This window comes from Mirounga angustirostris, unplaced genomic scaffold, assembly GCF_029215605.1.
Source record: "Mirounga angustirostris isolate CCGP_5_RB_7025 unplaced genomic scaffold, mMirAng1.0.hap1 SCAF_3, whole genome shotgun sequence".
NCBI classification, from domain to species: domain Eukaryota; kingdom Metazoa; phylum Chordata; class Mammalia; order Carnivora; family Phocidae; genus Mirounga; species Mirounga angustirostris.
In genome coordinates, this window is record NW_026991711.1 from 23,881,142 (window position 1) to 23,901,423 (window position 20,282).

Here is a 20,282-nt window from a genome sequence, read left to right on the forward strand (position 1 = left end):
TAAAATCCCTTCCCAGAATTATGATCAGAATGAGAAATTTAATTTCTCTGCTATTATATGTTTAATTATATTTGAGTAGTATAGGAAATAAGTTTTCAGATTTAAAAGATATATGGAAGACCAAGATAGAGTTACATTTCATAAACAAAATAGCTGTGCAGATCTTTTGACAACTCTTTCTAATTTATGTAGACATATTTTTCAAAGCCTACTGCAAATACTGAAATTTGCATATAATGTGGAATCTTAGAGATTAGAAAACATCAGAAACACCTCATATTTAATGCCAGGTGAGGTATAGTATTCCAAAATGAATGCATCGTTTTTAAAATATCGATTAAAGATTTTGTTTGGAACAAAGTCAATAACTGAGCTACCTTTTATGTATACAGAAGGAATTCTATGTTCCTATTTTAATTAGCAATAATCTTACCTCGGATAAACCTCATTGGCTATGATTCTGCCATTGCACAAAGCTTCTATGTTCCTATTTTAGAACAATAAATGGCATGATACCTCTCCTGAAGTTTACACCATGAACTATTTAAATTTTTTATAGTTATTATATAACCAAATGTAGCCATGATAAGAATTTCAACTAATTATAGCCGTGTTAAGAATTTCAAGAAATTGTGGCATAGAATTAAACCAAGAATATTAGGTATATTCTTTTCCAAAGCAAGTGTACATAGATTATAATAGTATTTAGTATGCAATAAACACAGTAATAAAGACAAAATATTTATTATGATAATAAATTAGTAGTAGTAGATCTCAGCTGCAACTATTCTATGAAGTATAAAACCTTAAGCTTTAACATGTAATATTACATGTTAATAGGGAAAAATTACAAGATTCCAGGAATCACCAAATAGATGTTATAGATACTAAACACTCAGTAAATGAACTAGAAAGTGGGCTCTTACGATACCAGCATTTTGTTGTTCATGCTTTTGTCCTTTTGTGTGATTCCCTTTCTTTTACAATGAAAAAGATCCATGACTTGCTTCTAACCAATAGACTATGGCAAAGGTATGCCACTCCTGTGATTTCATTAAATAAGGCTCGATTTTGCTATAAGAATCACCTAGTCTCTACATGTGGGTGGTTGGCTTAAGAAGCAAATTGCCAGAATTCCTACAACTGTAGGAAATGAATTCTACCAATAACCTAATGGAGGTGGGAAGTAGATTCTTCCCTGGCTGAGCCTCCAGATTACAAACCAGCCCTGAAAGACCTTTGATTTCAGCTTTGTGAGACCTTAAGAAATGACCCATCCAATTCATGCTTGGATTTCTGACCTATAGTAACTGTGAGATAACAAATGTGTATTGTTTTAAGCTGTTAAGATTTTCATAATTTGTTATGCAGTATATAAAACTAATAGAGATAGTTAAAAATAAAACCAATAGGTTTCTGGGAAAGAAAATATCATCATTGCTTTCTTGGCAAGGAAGAGGTATATTACTCAGGTATGTGACAGCAGGTTTCCCTGAGGAGATATTGCAAGCATACTGTGAGTGCTCTTTGAACATGAATGTTCATTTAAAGGTTAGTCACTTTTTATAGCTGATGCCTAGTTTTATTTAAATGAATTATTCAAAATTAAAGAGAGTACACAGATAAAGATATCAAATAAGGAATAAATTTTTACTTTTCAGAAAAATTCTGTGGTAACTGGGAAGTTAAGCTAAAGGAAAATCATTGCAACTTATAACCAAAACAATAACAGTTTTATAAAAGTCACAGATTCTGGAAAGTCATAGACTTTATAAAAGTGACAGGACAAAAGCCTAAGAGGAGGGCATGGTAGAATGAAGATCAAAAGGGGGAAAAGGCATTTTATGAACATGAAGCAGTTTTGTTATGGCACCATTTTCCTATAGCTTGAATCTATTAAATAAATAGAAAATGAATAAAATAAAGATTACAAAAGCTATATTAATTTTGAGAATATAGAACATCCCCACAAAAGGACATTCTTGAAAAAGGAGACCAAAAAACAGATCCTTATATATCCTTATATATGCTGGTTGCCAGAAGAGGGAAGGGTTGGGGATGGGTGTAAATTGGGTAAAATGGAATAAAAGTAGACTTATTGTGATAAGCACCGAGCAATGTATAGAATTGTTGGATCATTATATTGTACACCTGAAACTAGTATCGCACTGTATGTTAATTATACTTGACTAAAAAAAGAAGACTTTTGGAGAGTTATAACTTTTAAGATATGACAAAGTTAATTCGTATATCAGGACCCACAAAAGGGGGGCTGCCCCAAACCTCAACCTAAGTCAGCCTATACTTACGGAAAATACCCCTCAAGGAAACTTAACGTACACCAATCATGATCCTCCAATTCACTGTTAGCTAGCTTATCTTACCCTAGAAAATAGGAGCTGCTAGCCTTATAAGGAAATCCCTGACCTCCTAGCCAACCATGCCCTGTTCCTGCATTGCCTCTTTTAACACTCTATAAAACTTGCTCTTTCCCCAGATCCCTCATGAAGAGTACTCCACTGCTTGTGAGGCATTGTAGTCCCTTAATCCATGAGTTGTTTGCCCTTGAATAAAGGACATCACAATTGTTGTCACGTTGTTTTAGTTTTGTCATTTAACAGACATATTTTTTATTTTTTTAAAGATTTTATTTATTTACTTGAAAGAGTCAGAGAAAGTCAGAGAGAGAGAGAGAAAGAAAGCACCTGGCGGGGGGTGGGGGGGGCGGTGCGGAGAGGGAGAAGCAGGCTCCCTGCTGAGCAAGGAGCTCGAGGAGGGCCTCAATCCCAGGACTCTGGGATCATGACCTCAGCTGAAGGCAGACACTTAACCGACTGAGCCACCCAGACAACTCTAACAGACATATTATTTGTCTCATTATTAAAACTGAATAAATACAATGCATCACTTGAATTGAACCCTGAACCTGGGCAGCAGGACCATTAAAGGAAGAGTGGGTAGGGCTCTGGAGTTGGAAGATCATGATCTGAAATCCTCTCAAAGTCCCTGATGATATCAGAATGACCAAGGAACTGAAACACAGATAAAACTATAAGGACTCCTAAAGTCTTCATATTCAAAAAATAAGAATTTTAAAATGGCAAGTGGATAATAAATTCAAATTCAAATCTCTCAAAATATTTAAAACAATATAGTAGAGTCACAGATAAATGGAAATCACCTTTTCTCTATTTTCCCAAATTGAAGATGGCAAATACATAGTATGTCTTGCCTGAAAACTGACCATTGCTGAAAAGTGTCAAAGACCAATGAGAATCTAAAATACTAGGCTCTGTCAAAACTCTGATTTTTTTTCTTATCCAAAAGGAAGAAGCATCAGTGTGGCTACATTGTCCCTTTTCACCTGAGGGAATATTTTCTTATGTCTAAAAAGAGAAAAAAAGCAAAGGAGGAAATCCAAATGCAAATTGTATGTTCATTTTAAGTTCCCAGTTTTTTACTTTCTATTACAGTTACTGACATAAAATTAAGGAGATGCATGAGAAAGTGTAATTGATCACTTTCATTATTGTTAAGTCTATCAAATCTTGACAATCTGAGGAATAATATCCACTGTGTCCATCACTACTTACTAGTATGATTAACTGGCATTTGCTGAGATCATCATAAACATGCTATTTTATCAACTGAGATGAAAATACTTTTGGATTTGAATTATTTAGTTCTGAGTATTTCAATACTTATTTTATTCATGTCCATAATCATATGATATTAACACAGAAGTGAGGTCAGAAGTGGGGTTATTTCTCAATCCCTTAGCCTGCATTTGTCTCAGACTCACCTCATTCTAATACGTTGGTCCTACAAGTTACTTCCTGTTTCATCTTATTCCAGGTATCAAAATCCTTCTTAGCTTCAAAAAAAAAAAAAAAAATCCTTCTTAGTGACTGAATAATCATCAGTCTACAACTATAAATGAAATTAACAGATATACATTGTATTAATACTTTTTGCAAATCAGAGGAGCGAAAAAATAACTTATGTAGAGACCTCCATTTAATTTATACACAGTTGTTCTGTCTGGCCTTTTACACCAATATACAATTTTTTTTTTAGCTATATAACCTAGAAATCAGTTCCTTTTATATGAGGTAACTAAGTTTCTTTAAAGATGAAATTGAAAAAAAGAGAACATAAAATGACAAAATATATTTTTAAAATTATAAATTATCTTTTGAATCTTTGACTCCTGAACATTTGCATGATATGTTATGCTCCTTTTGATTAGTATAAGATCTATTTAGAGACTTACATTGCCAGTGTTTGCTGTGTCCCACTGATTAGCACTCTATTTTGGAAAATAAATTTAATTTACAATCAGGTATATTAAAGTAAAACAGGAAAACATGAGGTAGGACACTGCACATATCTGGTATTCAAAATTACTTTAACATTGTCAAAAAGCAGTTCTTTAACTTACCTTATATTTATAAAAATTCAAATAAAATAAAAAGGTGAAGTATTAAGAAAATAAAACATTTCAAAGTGAGTGTGCATGTATTTGTGTGTGTCTGTGTGTAATATTTTACTGAATCATTTGGGAGTAAATTTCTTTTTTTTTTTAAGATTTTTATTTATTTATTTGACAGAGAAAGACACAGTGAAAGAGGGAACACAAGCAGGGGGAGAGGGAGAGGGAGAAGCAGACTCCTCGCTGAGCAGGGAGCCTGATGCGGGGCTCCATCCCAGGACCCTGGAATCATGACCTGAGTTGAAGGCAGAGGCTTAACGACTGAGCCACCTAGGCGCCCCAGGAGTAAATTTCATGCACTGAGCCTTTTATTCCTAAATATTTCCATGTATATTTTTCCCACACAAGAGAATTTTCTTATATAGCAACAGTACAATTTTGAAATCAGTAAACTCAATATTGATACCAGAGTTGTCCTTAAGTTGTGTAGGACTCAAGGAAAACATTTTTATTGTTCCCTTTCCTATATACATAATTTATTTTTAAATGTACTAGAAAATTTATGGGTTCATATGATAATTTTATGATTTAAAATAATGGGTAGAGAAGAGTATTTGTTTTTTGTTCAAACACTGTGTACGAAGATTCTTCATAGTATGTAAGTACCATCTCCTCTTGGTCTAAGAACCATCTCTTAATCTTTTCATTTGTCAAAAAGTGCCATTGTTGGCTGATTTGGTTATCTCCCAACATAAAGAACACACATTATTTACTCACATACCATGGCCCATTAGGGCCAGTATACATGAACCAACAGAGATCATCTTGCCTCTGCTGCTTCATAACACCACTTATTTGTTACTGGCCACATCATTACTCATGATGCTGCTCATACAATGTACCACCATATATACTTGCTTTCAATGACTCTCCCAAACTTTGTTAGCACGTTTCATTGATGATAAGGCAAGTCTTACCCAGAATATGCAGGCAGTGGGAACAATCTTTCATTTTATGGTTGTACTAAATTTGTGTTCAGAATTTTATTGTGTAAACATAGAACATGTTTCCAGCAATGGAATCTTTTGAAATCTTTAGGCTATAATCATTACACTTCTGGCTTTGATTTCTTCCAATATTGATCATACCCATGCCTTCTACATAGTACCACTAGCAGGGAGGATACAAAAGAGTGGTCCTTTTTATGCATGGAATGCCTTCCCCTCAAACAATGTGTATTAAGTCTGACCTGAGAGAGCAGAATAATACCATATAAATCAGTAGCAAGAGAAGACATTCATTGAGAGGGAACAAGATCAAAGATCTTTGATTATGTTCACTTAGAGATATTTTATAATTTAAGGTCTATACATTTAGATCAGTGTCCATTTTGAGTTAATTTTAGTATGTGGTACAAAGTATGGGTTGAAGTTCATTTTTTTACACATGTATATCCACTTTTATCAAGGTCATTTATTGCAAAGACTATACTTTCTCTATTAAATTACCCTAGCAATTTTGTAAAAATATCACCTAACCACAAATATGTGGGTCTATTTGTGGAATATATTATTTTGCATTGATCTACTTTGACACATTGCTGTACTCCCCTGATTATTGTAGCTTTATAATAAGATTGACAACAGATAGTATAAGTCCTATAAATCTTTTTTTCTTTTAATGTATTTTAACCATACTATACCTTTTGCATGTCAATATGACTTTTTAAATATGCTTGTCTGCTTCTATAAAATAGCCTGATGGTATTTTAATGTGATTTCATTAAGCCTATAGATCAACTTGGGAAAAATATACATCTTAACAACACTGAATCTTCAAATCCATATACCCACTGTATCTCTTTGTTTATGCACATCTTATTTAATTTCCTTCAGCAATGTTTAGTAGTTCATGATGTTGCACTAAAAATAACATTTAGGGTTTTATTGCCAAAGGAGAATCACAACAGCCATAATGAGATTGCTTACAAATCTATAGCTTTTTTTTTTTTTTGTAAAAGAATAATATGCTAGTAAAAGACTAAAATAAACATATGCATGAAGGTCAAAATCTCCCTCAGAGTATAGGACCCAGCAAGGTGAATCTATTTTATTTTGGGGGGAGAAGGGGGAGAGAGAGAGAATCTTTTTTTTAACAATTTTATTTTTTATAATTGCATTTATTTATTTGAGAGAGAGAGACTGCAAAAGAGAGCATGAACAGGGTGAGGGGCAGAGAGGGAGAAGCGGACCCCCCCCCTCTGAGCAGAGAGCCCAATGTGGGGTTTGATCCCGGAACTGCAGGGATCATGACCTGAGCTAAAGGCAGATGCTTAACCGACTGAGCCACTCAGGTGCCCCTAGAGAGAGAATCTTTTTTTTTTTTTTTTTAAGATTTTATTTATTTGACAGAGAGAGAGAGAGAGAGAGCAGGAACACAAGCAGGGGGAGTGGGAGAGGGAGAAGCAGGCCTCCCGCCAAGCAGGGAGCCCGATGTGGGACTCGATCCCAGGACCCTGGGATCATGACCCGAGCCGAAGGCAGACGCTTAACGACTGAGCCACCCAGGCGCCCTTTTTTTTTTTTTTTTTTAAGATTTTATTTATTTATTTGCGAGAGAGAGAATGAGAGACAGAGAGCATGAGAGGGAGGAGGGTCAGAGGGAGAAGCAGACTCCCCGCCGAGCAGGGAGCCTGATGCGGGACTCGATCCCGGGACTCCAGGATCATGACCTGAGCCGAAGGCAGTCGCTTAACCAACTGAGCCACCCAGGCGCCCTAGAGAATCTTAAGCAGGATCCACATTTAGCATGGAGCCCAAGGCAGGGCTCAATCTCACAACCCTGAGATCATGACCTGAGCTGAAACCAAGAGTTGGTCCTTTAATGGAGTGAGCCACCCAGGTGCCTCCAGATGAATCTTAAACTCTGTTTACCCTTTACAAATGCTACATCAGGATACACTTACCTCTTGGGTCAGAAGATACTGACATGTGTACAGAGCACATAAGAATCAGAAACCCAATATGCTGTTTCAATTGAGGATTCTCATGCCCTGCTATACATATACAGATGAGAAGTAAAGCACTCTGGAGGTATCACCAGGAAAGAATACAGATTTTAAGTTTCCCTATTATCAATAAACAATGGGACAACCTTATGTAAGCCACTCCATATAACTGAAACCCATGGTTACAAAGCAACATTATTTTTCAAATTATTTCATGACTTGATGGAGGTCAGTGCCTTGCAGGTAATTTAGAAAAATAATTCAGGCCAGTTCCATGCTTGCTGAATTAACCCTCCATAGCACATGTGTGTAGACCTTGAATATCTTTGGTCCCAAATATTCTAATTATTTCGTATCTTTCAATATTCAAATGTACACCACCAGTATGTTAAAATATAATAGATTATTATATTAATTTTGTATTTTCAGCCATGTTAAACCTACTTATCAGTTGAAATAATTTTTTGTTGTTTGTTGTTGTTGCTAAATCCCTTAGGGATTTCTATGTCAGTAATCACATTATCTAAATATAAAGACATTTTTATTTTTTCTTTTCTTGTCTGGACTTTTTTTTTTTTTCTTTGCCTGATTTCACTGGCAATATGCTCCAGTATATTGTGGAATAGTAGTAATCAGGGTGGATATCCTTGCCCTGTCCGTGATCTTCAGGGTAAAGCATAAAGTATTTGTTCTTTCGCTATTAAGTACGATATTAGCTGTAGGCTCTTCATAGATGTCTTTTACCAACTTGTAGAATACTCTTTTCATTCCTAATTTTCTAAGAATTTTTTTTTTTACCTTGTTTGGTGCTGTATTATTTTTTGTATCCCTATGTATATTCTTGATCTTTTCTGGAATGTGATTAAGTTACGTGGACAATCTTGGGTTTTACTTTTAATGTTTGTTATGCATAACTATGTCTGTTTAATATAGGGTTAATTTTCCCCAGGACTGAAGCAAGAAGCTTCCTTGTATTCTGAGTAATGCCCATTATCATGAAGGGTTCTACCTAGGCTGTTGGAAATAAGCACTCTTCCTGGTTCTGTGTCAGCTCTGGGCATTGTTTCCTCTAATCCTTTGAGTGGTTTATTCCCTTCCTTCAGAAGTTTTCTTAAATGCATATGCTGATCAGTCCTCTTCAGAATATTCAACAGAATATTCTCTGCTGTTATTTGGAGTTCTGTCTCTGCACAGCTCTCCCCTCTCCAGTGTTCTTTCAAACTGGTGGCAAATTCCAGCCACCCTGTGCATCTCAGATCCCAGTCTGTTTCATCAATTCAAGGAGACCAACAGTTAGGTTTAAGTTCCTCCTTTGCTTCAATCTGGGAATATTCTCCAGACAGTAAGCTTGGGTGACTGTAAGTTTCACTTGGTATGTGTTTTGTATCTCAGAGATCACTTTTATTCATGATCTGATGTGCAATGTCTGAGGGATTTTTGTTTAAATATGTTTGCCCCGATTTTATTTGCTTTAGATGGGAAGGTATATATGATTACTGTTGTTACATCTATGCTAGAAGTGGAATTTGAGCTTGCAGTCTTGCTCTGTACATTTCCAGCATAGTCTTCAGCTAAGATTCTACACAAAGACTACTGATCTCCCCCTTTGTACAACACTCTCTTCTCTGTACTCTGCTAATCAAATTATAACTAATTTAGCAGTAGTCTTCAGCCTCCTCAACTTAGCAAGATTTCTGCCATGCTTGAGATTCTCTTTCCTGCATTGTTGTAGTAAAGTGTTCCCAGGCAGAATGCTAGGGTAGGATTGGGGTGATTACATGTTGATCATGAGTCTCACCTGATGATTTTCCTTCCCTTCAAGGATCAAAGTTCTGAACTAGCGCAATGTTTAAAAACACTTGTTTCATTCATTGTGCCCAGTTTTATGGTTGTTTTCAACAGGAAGGTAAATTCAATATCACTTACTCTGACACAACCAGAAGCAGAAATCATATTTCCATGCTCTCAATTATGCAACACCTGTTTAACTGTTCCTTTTCTTCCTATACTTACTGGGACACACCAGTTTCTTTATTGATGGTCCCTCAATAATTGACCACTTCTATATTAAACATGATTCAGGGCTCACAACTGGAATGGTTTCTATTTTCTCTATGTATGCAATTCTTGAGTATCTCAGCTGGTTTCATCAATTTGTATTCATTTACCCAGTGCCCAGACCTCTAAATTTCAAGCTTATATATATGAATCTGTGTACTTGATTTTTCCTATTGGATATCTAATAAACCTGCCAACTGACATTAGAAATCCAACATCTCCCAATTACCTCTGACAAACAAACAATCACAACTCACAAGCAACTACTTTCAGTATTATCACTTATTCTTTCCCAAGTCACCCAGTATCCTCCACCTAGGTAATTACAACAGTCTTATAACTGATTTTCCTGGTTTTATCCTGCACAAACAGCATGAAAGTTGGCATTTTAAAACATATATCAAACCATATTAGTCCTCTGCATGAGCCCCTCCAAATGGCTGCCCATCTTGCTAATAAAAAAAAAAAAAGTAATTTCCTTTGGCCATAAAACTCAACACAATTTACATCACTCTCACTTCAACTAGCCCTTGCCTTTATTTACTTAGCTATAGCAAAACTGGAATTTTCACTCTTCCCCAAATAGAACAACTCTCTTGTCTTCAGATCCTTAGTTTTTCTCTGCACCATGAATGCGTCCCCTGCAGATGGGCCATGGCTTCAGTTCCTTCATGTCAGTGCTCAAATTTTATGTGAACAAATACTTCCCCAAATTCACTATATAAATATGTTCTTAGAACACACCACCTCTATTTACCTTGCTTAATTTTCTCCATAGCACTTTACCTCATTTGCCATATTACTATGTTTGTTTATTTATTGAGATTGTCTCCTAATTAGACACTTATGAAAGCAACACACTGGACACCCTGGATACTGCCCACCATTTGGTGGGTATTTCATAAATAAGGTTGAATGAATGACTGGATGGATACATGGAAATTATCAATCAGGATTACTTCATCCTCATATCTTATTAACAGAACCATCTTATACACAGAAGATGGTTTACTTAACTAGTAGTTATATTAGAAAAATCAATTCCATGGGAATAAAATAAATAAGCAAGTAAACAGACAAATATATCAGAAAAAAGTGTGTATAACTGTTGATAAAGATTAAATGCCACAATAATTATATAAGTGCCCTAAAATGTCTTTTCAAAATCTTCTTTTCTCTAATTACAAAAGAATTTGGTGTCTTAGTCTCCTTGGGCTGCTATACCAAATATCATAGATTGGGTGGCTTAAAAAAACACATACATTTATTTCTCACAGTTCTGGAGGCTGGAAGTCCAAAATCAGTGTGTCAGCATGATTGGATTTTGCGACGACCCTGTTTCTAGTTTATTCATATGGCAGAAAGAGTGCAAGCTCTCTCCAGTCTCATCTTATAAGGGTCTCATCTGATTACCTCTGAAAGTCTCTATCTCTGAATACAAGCACAGTGGGAATAAGGGTTTCAACATATGAATTTTGTGGGGACACAAACATTTAGTCCATATCAGTAAGTTGACATGTTTATTGAATGATGCTATAATCTAGGAATTATATTGGTTTCTAAGAATACAGTATACTGAATAATTTGAATCTCTGTTCTCAAAGGAAATACTGAAAAGACAGGCTAAAAAAGTAATACAAAATTTTTAAGATAATTTTCGGTATAATAAAGGAAATACACTTGGTAATATGACAGAAATTAATTGAATTTTAGTTGGGATTATAGGACATGTAATCTGATGAAAAGATATTTGAATTTAAATCTATACAACAAAAAGAAAGTAGCTATTTGAAGATATGGGTACTATAATTCTAAGTGGATGTCAAAGACTCTGAAACTGAAATATGTGTAAGGGAAAGAAAGAAGGCTAGGGAATTCTGAGTCCCAGTAATGGATACAAAAAGCAGTGGGAGACGAAATTAGAGTGGCAGATTTGGGCCATGTCATGTAGCACCTGGTAAGCCATGTGGTAAAGAAGTCTGAATTTCAATCTGATTTAAATGGGATAATATTGGCCTGTTTTATAGAGAGAAATTATGTTATTTGATTTATGCTCTAGAAATGGCTCCCAGGCTGCTATCTGGAAATGGAACTGTGAGACAGATGGAAACAAAGGCAAACCAACCAATTAAGAGACACTTACAGTAGTCTGAGCAAATAGTTTAGACCAGTGGATAATAGGAAAGATGGACTTAGACAAAATATTATAAGTAGAAATGAACAACTTGCTGCTAATTGGTTGTGGGAACATGGAAAGAAATGAGAAGAATCAAGAATAACTCCTCTATCTCTGTATGAGCAAACTGTTGGTGTGATGCACAGAAGGAAGGTACTTGATGATGGCAGGGCATGGTTTTGGTGGGGTTAAAAAATATGTTTCAATTTTGATAAGTTTAGTTTTAAACTTGAGATACATATTACAAATCCAAATACAGATATAAATATATTTCAGACAATTGTGGTGGCGGGGGGCAGAGGGGGCTACATATTCAAGTCACCAGCATAGAAGGCTTTTAGAGACACGGAGACAGATGAAATAATGGAAGAAGAATTATATATATAGAATTTGGGGCATGTTCAAAAAAATAAGACAAAATACACAATGGTAAAAAGACTTACTGCTTTCAATTGTTTTACAAAACAAGGAGTCAAATATGCATAAAACCCAAAATTTAAAAAAATCAAAACTCAAAATATTGATTAAAAATAGTCATTAGTATTTCCTTTATTAGAAGCCATACTTGATAGTTGAATGAATGTTCAAGTTAGATCAGAAGTAATAGCCCAGGGGCACCTGGGTGGCTCAGTCATTAAGCGCCTGCCTTCAGCTCAGGTCATGGTCCCAGGGTCCTGGGATCCAGCCCCGCATCTGGCTCCCTGCTCCGTGGGAAGCCTGCTTCTCCCTCTCCCACTCCCCCTGCTTGTGTTCCCTCTTTCGCTGTGTCTATCTCTGTCAAATAAATAAATAAAAATCTTAAAAAAAAAAAGTAATAGCCCAAATGCCTTATAATAAGAACCACAATTTCTGAGGTAGAGATGATTTCACAAAAGATGAAATAATATCAATATTCAATATGAAAAGCTTAATTATACAGACTTATAGCTTAGTCTTTACTAAGCCAATCTCAAAATTTCAATAATAATAAACATAAATTTAGCAAGTATACTATAGATAAGATAGAAATTGAGAATAAAAATTCAAATTATTAAAACAACCTGACAGTGGTGGTAGAATAGATACATTCATGGACTGAAAGGAGAGGACAGAAGCACTTCCAATAATGTAATAATATTCATTATACTGTATTGCAATTAAAATGTGTAATTTTAGGGTCTTCTGGTTGGCTCAGTTCGTAGAGCATGCCACTCTTGATCTCAGGGTCATGAGTTCAAGCCCAACATTGGGCAAGGAGAATACTTTAAAAAAAAAAAAAGTGTAATTTTAAGATACAGATGTACTTATTTATGAGAGTTCTACATCAAAATAAATACATATGTGAAGTTATAAAAGCACTACTAAACTATAAGTAAATAGCAATTTTCCACATACAGTAAAAACAGAAGAGGTTTGCATGAACCCAATTTGCTGAAAAGGTTTCATAAACTTGTCAGTCTTGCTCACTGGTTGGAAAAATGACTCACAATGATGGCCTTGTTAGGTCTGTGTATTATAATTGGCCTAAGAAAATTTTCCCCTTTATTTCTTTAACACTGATGTTGTTTTCACATAAGATCCATGTAAAATTACCTGTGTTTGAAATGCTTTTTTTCTACTTTCAAATGTCAGGTTATTAAATTTCTTTTTTATTTCTCTATGGAACAGGCTGATTTTCCATTGTGTAAAAATGTCACAAAACAGCTGTGACCTTATGTTTGGAGATGACTGCCACAATAAAGTGTCAAAGCAAGTGAAAATGCCGTTCTGTGATGAAATGAGCTACTTCTATCACATTAATCATTTTTTTATAATGACTAGCACAGGTGTAGATTGCTGAATATAAGATAATTAATAAAATGACTGTTTACTATAATATTCTTCATTACCAGTAAATTAGAAAAGAAATTAAAGATGTAGTTAGGTCACCATATGTCACATAAATGAGAGTTAGGTTATTCACATGGCCAGAACTATGGGCTAATTCTAAGTCAGAGGCTATTTTTATCATGCTATGGAACCTTGGAACATTTTTATTTCTTAATATTTTATATTTGTTCTTGTGTTAGAAACAGGAATAAAATTTTTAACACCCAGATATTATTGCCCTTACAGACAAAAATACTGAAACTTCCCTTTCAATTTAATAGAAAATGCAGCACTTATAACTTTTTACTAGAATAGGTATTTAGGATAGCACATTGTAACATATTTTCACAAGAATATTTGTTTTTCAAAAAAAAAAAAAGAATATTTGTTTTTCTTTTTATCTCACATTCTATTGAGAAATGAACCTGTTTTAAAAATCTATGTATTCAAGCTTGCCAATTTTTCTCTTACTTTTAAAAGTGTGTAGCCACTTCTCATAGTTTTACATTATTTACAATTCCCATTTTTAATGAGCCTTTGAAGAAAATGTAAACAGTAAATAGACAATCACTAGACTTGTACTTTGGATACACTCTATACCTGCTTTACAAATGGAAGTCTTATGATGACTGTTTTTCACAAAAATTAAAATAAACTGTATCAATAACTTTACTATATCCATAATTCTTGTTACTTCTAAAGAATTCTAAATACACTTATTAAATATAATGACATTAGGAAAAAGTAGAAATGAGAGCATACATAAAGAGCATGAAGTCATACTTAGGGATTTGGAAATATGTTTAGTCAACATTTTAAACATGTGATTAGATAGTTAATTTCTCTAGTGTACATGTCATACTTTCTATTCTTTTCTCATTGGAGAGAGCAAATCTAAAAATATTTAAAAATATAGTTGTGAGCAAGTGTTTCACCTAAAAGAAAAATTCACTGAATTTCAAATATTATCAAGAAAGTTTAATTAGAGTGAGCTCACCATGTGTTTGCTAATCACTGACACCACCTTCAACACACACACACACATATACACACAAAATCAACACAGGGACACAAAGACACAGCCTATATATATATCATGAGCACAAACTGCAAATTCTCTATACAGAAAAAAAAGTGTCTCTCCGCTGTTAACTTGTTAGTTGTATAAAATCTGATGTTCAGATCACTAATTTGAAATGTTTTTCTCTTCTACAGAGCATGGGCTGGAACAACTGAACATTCATATGGAAAAAAGCTGAAGCTCAATCTAATTGTTATACCATACATAAAACCAAGTAAACAGTTAATTATATGTGACTATTTAGCTTTAATTTTTACAAAACTATAGGAAAATTATTTCCTTAGGACATGCAAGTTTTTCCAAAAATATAACTTATAAAAGAAAAACATGGTAAGTTGGACCTTATCAAATTGAAAACTTCTGTCTGCCAAAAGACACTGTATAAAGAGTAAAACAGTAAGCAAAAGGCAATTGTAACATATTTCCAAAATAGATAACTAATAAAAGACTTGCATCAAGAAATTATAAAGAACTCTTAAAACTAAGTATAAAAGCAACTTAAAAAATCAGCAAAAGATTTAAAAAGATTTAAACTTCATCATAAAAACAAACAAATGGCAAATTAGACTGTGGAAAGATGCATAATATCATTAGTCCTTAGTGAAATCAGTTTAAAACGACACTTAACATACCACTAAATACTTCCTAGAATGGCTAAGATCCTGCTCTTGCCATTATTAGGTGTTAATGAGGGATTGGAGAAAGTGGAACTCAGATATTTCTGTAAGGCAGGCAACATTACACAGACATATGGAACACTGTTCCTTATAAAGTTAATGTGCACTTACCATAAGATGCAGCAATTTCATTTCTAGGTATTTACCCAAAGATATGAATATTGTATTCATTCAAATATCCCTTGTGAATATTTATAGCAACTTTATTCAAAATTGCCAGGAACTGGAAACAGCCTAAACGTCCAGCTAGTGAACTGGTAAACAATCAGTGGCAAATCCATACAAATGAAATACCACTCAGCGTTTAAAAAGCAGCCAACTACCTACATGGGCATCAGCATGGATTAATCTCACCTTCATAATACAAATGGAATGAAGACAGACCCAAAAGGCTACCCACTGTCTGAGCCTGTTCAAATGGCTGTTCTGGATTAGGCGAAAATTGTACTGACCTAAGTCAGATCATGGGTTTCCAAGAGATCAAGTGAGGACAAAGCTTGTTTGTAAGTGGGTATGAGGGAATTTGGGGTCGTGATGGGACATCCTGACTGTGGTTGCAGTCATACAACTCTTTGTCATTCAAATCTCACATAACTGCAGATTTAAAAGGATGACTTTTACTGTAGGCAATTTAGACCTACATCAAATTATAACAAAAATATAGGAGGATATGTTGCTGTTTTGATGAGAGAGGTTATGTACCTACCTCTCTGAAAAGAACAGGGACAAAGGGATAAGGATAAAGCTTGCCTTACTTGAAAATTGTAACCTGGAAAACTCTACCTCAGAATAAGAAGTTCTTTTCTCAATAATCGTTTTCTAACTTTTACAATGTTTTCTTTCTTTTCATTTCTGCCTTAGATAAAAAAAGGATTTTAATAAGTAGTGGAAATAAAACCTAAATTTTAGAGCAAGTTCGTTACTATTTATTTTATCAGAACAAAACACATCCTTGCTTATTATATGTCAAGCGGATGAATGCAAATCATTATCCTTTCTAAAAAGGCATTTGACCAAACCCCCCTAAGAAGTAATAAATGCAGAAATAACCTTCCAAGTCACATACTTTTTCTATACCAATGCAATCTACCATTTCCTTTATCTTTATAATTAATTTGTTTAAATAGCAGTTCTGATGATTGATTTTAGAACACTGGGTTCTGATAATGTTCTTACCCTAGCAAAAGATTAAAACAACAGATGGAGAGAACAATGTAACATAATAGAAGACATATAGTATCCAAGGTATATAAAGAAAAGATAACCTATAGGGTTTAGAACAAAGTTCATGAACAGAAATTAAGTAGTCACAGAGCCCAAAATATTTATAGCAATTAAAGATACGAAAAGGAGCTCAATCTTATAAGCTACCAGATAACTATAAACTAAAGCAATTAAAAGCTATTATTTCAAACCACAATCCTGGGAAAAATAAAGTAGGATGAGTGGTTCAAGTATGGGCAAGAATAAAGGACAAAATTATTTTCCTTAACTGATTCTGACAGGGTAAAATGATGTTATGTTTTTAAGAACAATTTGTCACCAGCTAATTAAACTGAAAATATCCGTAATTTATGGCCCAGCAGTTTCATTCTTAGTTGAATACCCTGACACATTTGTGGCACAAGTACAATAGGACACTTAGACCTGAATGCTTATTGCAGTAGTTTGTTACAATAGAGACACTGAAACAAAGCATATGTCCACAATATAAGAATTAATAAAGTAAAATGTGGTCTCTATCCACAAATTTGAATACTTGGCAGTTGAAACTTATATGAAAGTGAAATTAGATCATAAATGTAGTTATAAGTAAAAAATAAAAGGAATAAGCAGATTATGTATACATTTTTCAGAAGTCACATGAAAGGACATATACACAGTGCTCTATATGGTAGATAGATTTTGTCCTGTATATATGTAAAAATATAAGAAATTATATTAAAGGAATAAGGTCAGACACATGACACTGCCTTTTGCTCTTGAATAAAGTTTAGTTACATCTACAATATTTGGTTTCCAATAGGAACAAAAATAAAACATATTATATTTAGAAATTTGTTTCTTTTAATAATTTCCAATACCTTTACATTTCTGAAAACAGAAAAGTAGATTGTAATGACTATTTTTTCAGTTAAATTTTCAAACTTGGTCTTTGTGTAAAATGAAGCAAGTCAAGATACAACTTTTATGCTATTTTTGGTATCTCAAGTAGAAATAATAGCATAAAAAACCAATTCTTCAGTATGTTTATTTAACAAAAAGTGGCTTGGAAGTAGATTTTTTTACTTGTACAATATTAGCCTTTTTTATAGTTTCTCTGTAAAGCATAATTTCACCAACCACAGAGACTGGAAAAAGTATTCATCATTAGGTCTTTGTGTTAAAGCCTTTAAAAATCCCAGTTTCTAACAAAGAACATACATTTTCCTGTCCTGCTGAGATCTACCAAGCAGCAAATAATGTGCAAAGACCCCATGATAGCAACAGTAGTTACAACGGTTAAAATCTAAGGCAGTGCTGCATTTTGGATACACTAAATGAAGAACACAGTCTGCAGGTCGTTATTTCTGTTTATATGTGTAGCATTTGAAATTTAGGACTTTGGGTTAAACAGTATTTTTAGTAATATGAAAGTAAAAGTAACTTAACCTTGTAAAAGGCAGTGAAGACAGAATATCATATCATTAAAAATAAATAGGCTACTTTGAAACATCCAACTAAGAAAAGGTCCTAGGGAAGTAAAAATTGTTGGGGCGCCTGGGTGGCTCAGATGGTTAAGCGTCTGCCTTCGGCTCGGGTCATGATCCCAGGGTCCTGGGATCGAGCCCCGCATCGGGCTCCCTGCTCCTTGGGAGCCTGCTTCTCCCTCTGCCTCTCTCTCTCTCTGTGTCTCTCATGAATAAATAAATAAAATCTTAAAAAAAAAATTGTTATGATGTCCTACTTCCAAAGAAAGTAAGACTTACAGCCAAGGATAAGATCAGCTGAATGTCATTTTTTTGTCATCTCTCAATGAATATATGTGCTTAAGAGCTAATATATTACCATATTTAATAAGTTTCTAAATGGTGTACCTGAATTTATGATTGGTTCAATTTGTGCTGTGATTATGATTCTTTCATATTTCTATACACATGTGTAAGCACACACCCTTTTATTTTATTGTGTAGTATTTTGGTTGGCTGCATAAAAGTCTCAGCTTACTTTGGTATTCCAGAAATGAGTCATATAAAGCATTAAAACAAGTCAGGAGAGCTGCACAATTCCATTTAAATACAGACAGTACTGTGAAAATCCATTCAAGTACTTTAAAGTTTGAAAAGTAACCTTTGACTTGTAGCAATTTAAAGCACTGAATATGATGTAAGCATAGGGCTAAATCAACAAAAGCTACAGACTTGGACTGGAAACCTTTCCCCTCAGAACTCTTTGTCATATCACTCCAAAAGATGACTCAACTAGGAGAAACACACAACAAAGACCGTAAATATAGACAGAACTAATTTATCATAACCGATAAGGGATATATATCCCCTTAAGCACCCAGACTTTTCTGTTAGTGTTTTGATATACAAAAGAGAATTCTTGTCTCTAACCAGGAACATGACAATGCCTAGATATAGTCAATAAGTTAGCCCAACTAACAAACATTTATTCTCATTTTAGTAGTCTGCTTTAAATTTTTTCTGCTCTTTTTCTCCTTGTCTAACTTCTTCTGTAATATATAATGAGCAGGTGACAATATAGTTGCATGAATTGACAGAAAATTATGTATTTTTAAAATGCTTAGTTCCACCCCCTCCGAGGTCATAAAATATTATGAAAATTAGGAAAAGTTTTGAATACAGAGTGATAGGTCTTACAATAAGCTCGAATATAGGATATGAGCAGAACAAATTAATAAAAGAGGACTCCTAGGGTTATGGTCTAGGTAACTGAGTAAAAGATTGTGTCACTTGATAATTAGGGAAAATGGCAATCATGAGAATAAGTCTTCTTTGGGTTTCTTCTGTTTCCTAGTCTATCTCCTCAGGCTCTTTTAAATTACCCATGACAATACTTCCTTGCAGATAAATTCTCTTCTCAGACTCTTCTAGGGAATCTTCATAGACCTAATATCCACGTCAAATAGAAATATCAGGTTTAAAAATACAAATGTAGAAAATATTAGCATAAATGACATTTAAATACCCAGCCTTGCATATCATTCTCAGGATAATGAATGTAGATATAGGAAAACAGTGGGTACGAGTCTCAGTCCTAGAAAACTCTAATAATTAGAGGTGCATATGGGAGGAACAGCCAACAAAAGTAACTTGGAATGACTGTCTTGTGAGACAGGAGAATAATCAAGTGAAGGCAATGCACCGAGTTGCTGATATGATCAAGTATGTGAAATGCTGTAGATAAAATGATGAAACTTAATTGATAGCTGAAAAAAATACTTCAGAAAAAAGCAAATGTATAAATATTTTGAATAATTATAGCAAAAGCGTCACTCTGAATATTTCGTTTTGTAAATGACAGGAAATGATTTGCCCTCTTCGGTGGGAAACAAAAGCCAGTACCTCTAAGGAACTGGGACAGAAAAAAACTAAGGAAAGAGGATGAGAAGAAGCAGCAGAGGCATGAAATTTTGAAGAACTGCTGTGAAACCCTAGACGTAATACCAAAATTAAAATCTATACTGGAAAGGAGCACCTGGGTGGCTCAGTCGTTAGGCGTCTTCCTTCGGCTCAGGTCATAATCTCAGGGTCCCAGGATGGAGCCCCACATCGGGCTCCCTGCTCCGCGGGAAGCCTGCTTCTCCCTCTCCCACTCCCCCTGCTTGCGTTCCCTCTCTCACTGTGTCTCTCTCTATCAAATAAATAAATAAAATCTTTAAAAAAAAATCTATACTGGAAGTGCAGAAGAAAAATATTTATTCACATATAGTAGACAACAAAAATCTATGATTATAGGTATGAAAAGCTCTACTAGAATGTAGAGGAGAACAGAGA

The 20,282-nt window shown here is 34.4% G+C and overlaps 1 pseudogene; it reads right to left on the reverse strand.

The window, feature by feature from the left end:
* Positions 1 to 347: 347 nt before the first annotated feature.
* Positions 348 to 478, reverse strand: LOC123839958 (U4 spliceosomal RNA; annotated as a pseudogene).
* Between the last annotated feature and the right edge of the window lie 19,804 nt (positions 479 to 20,282).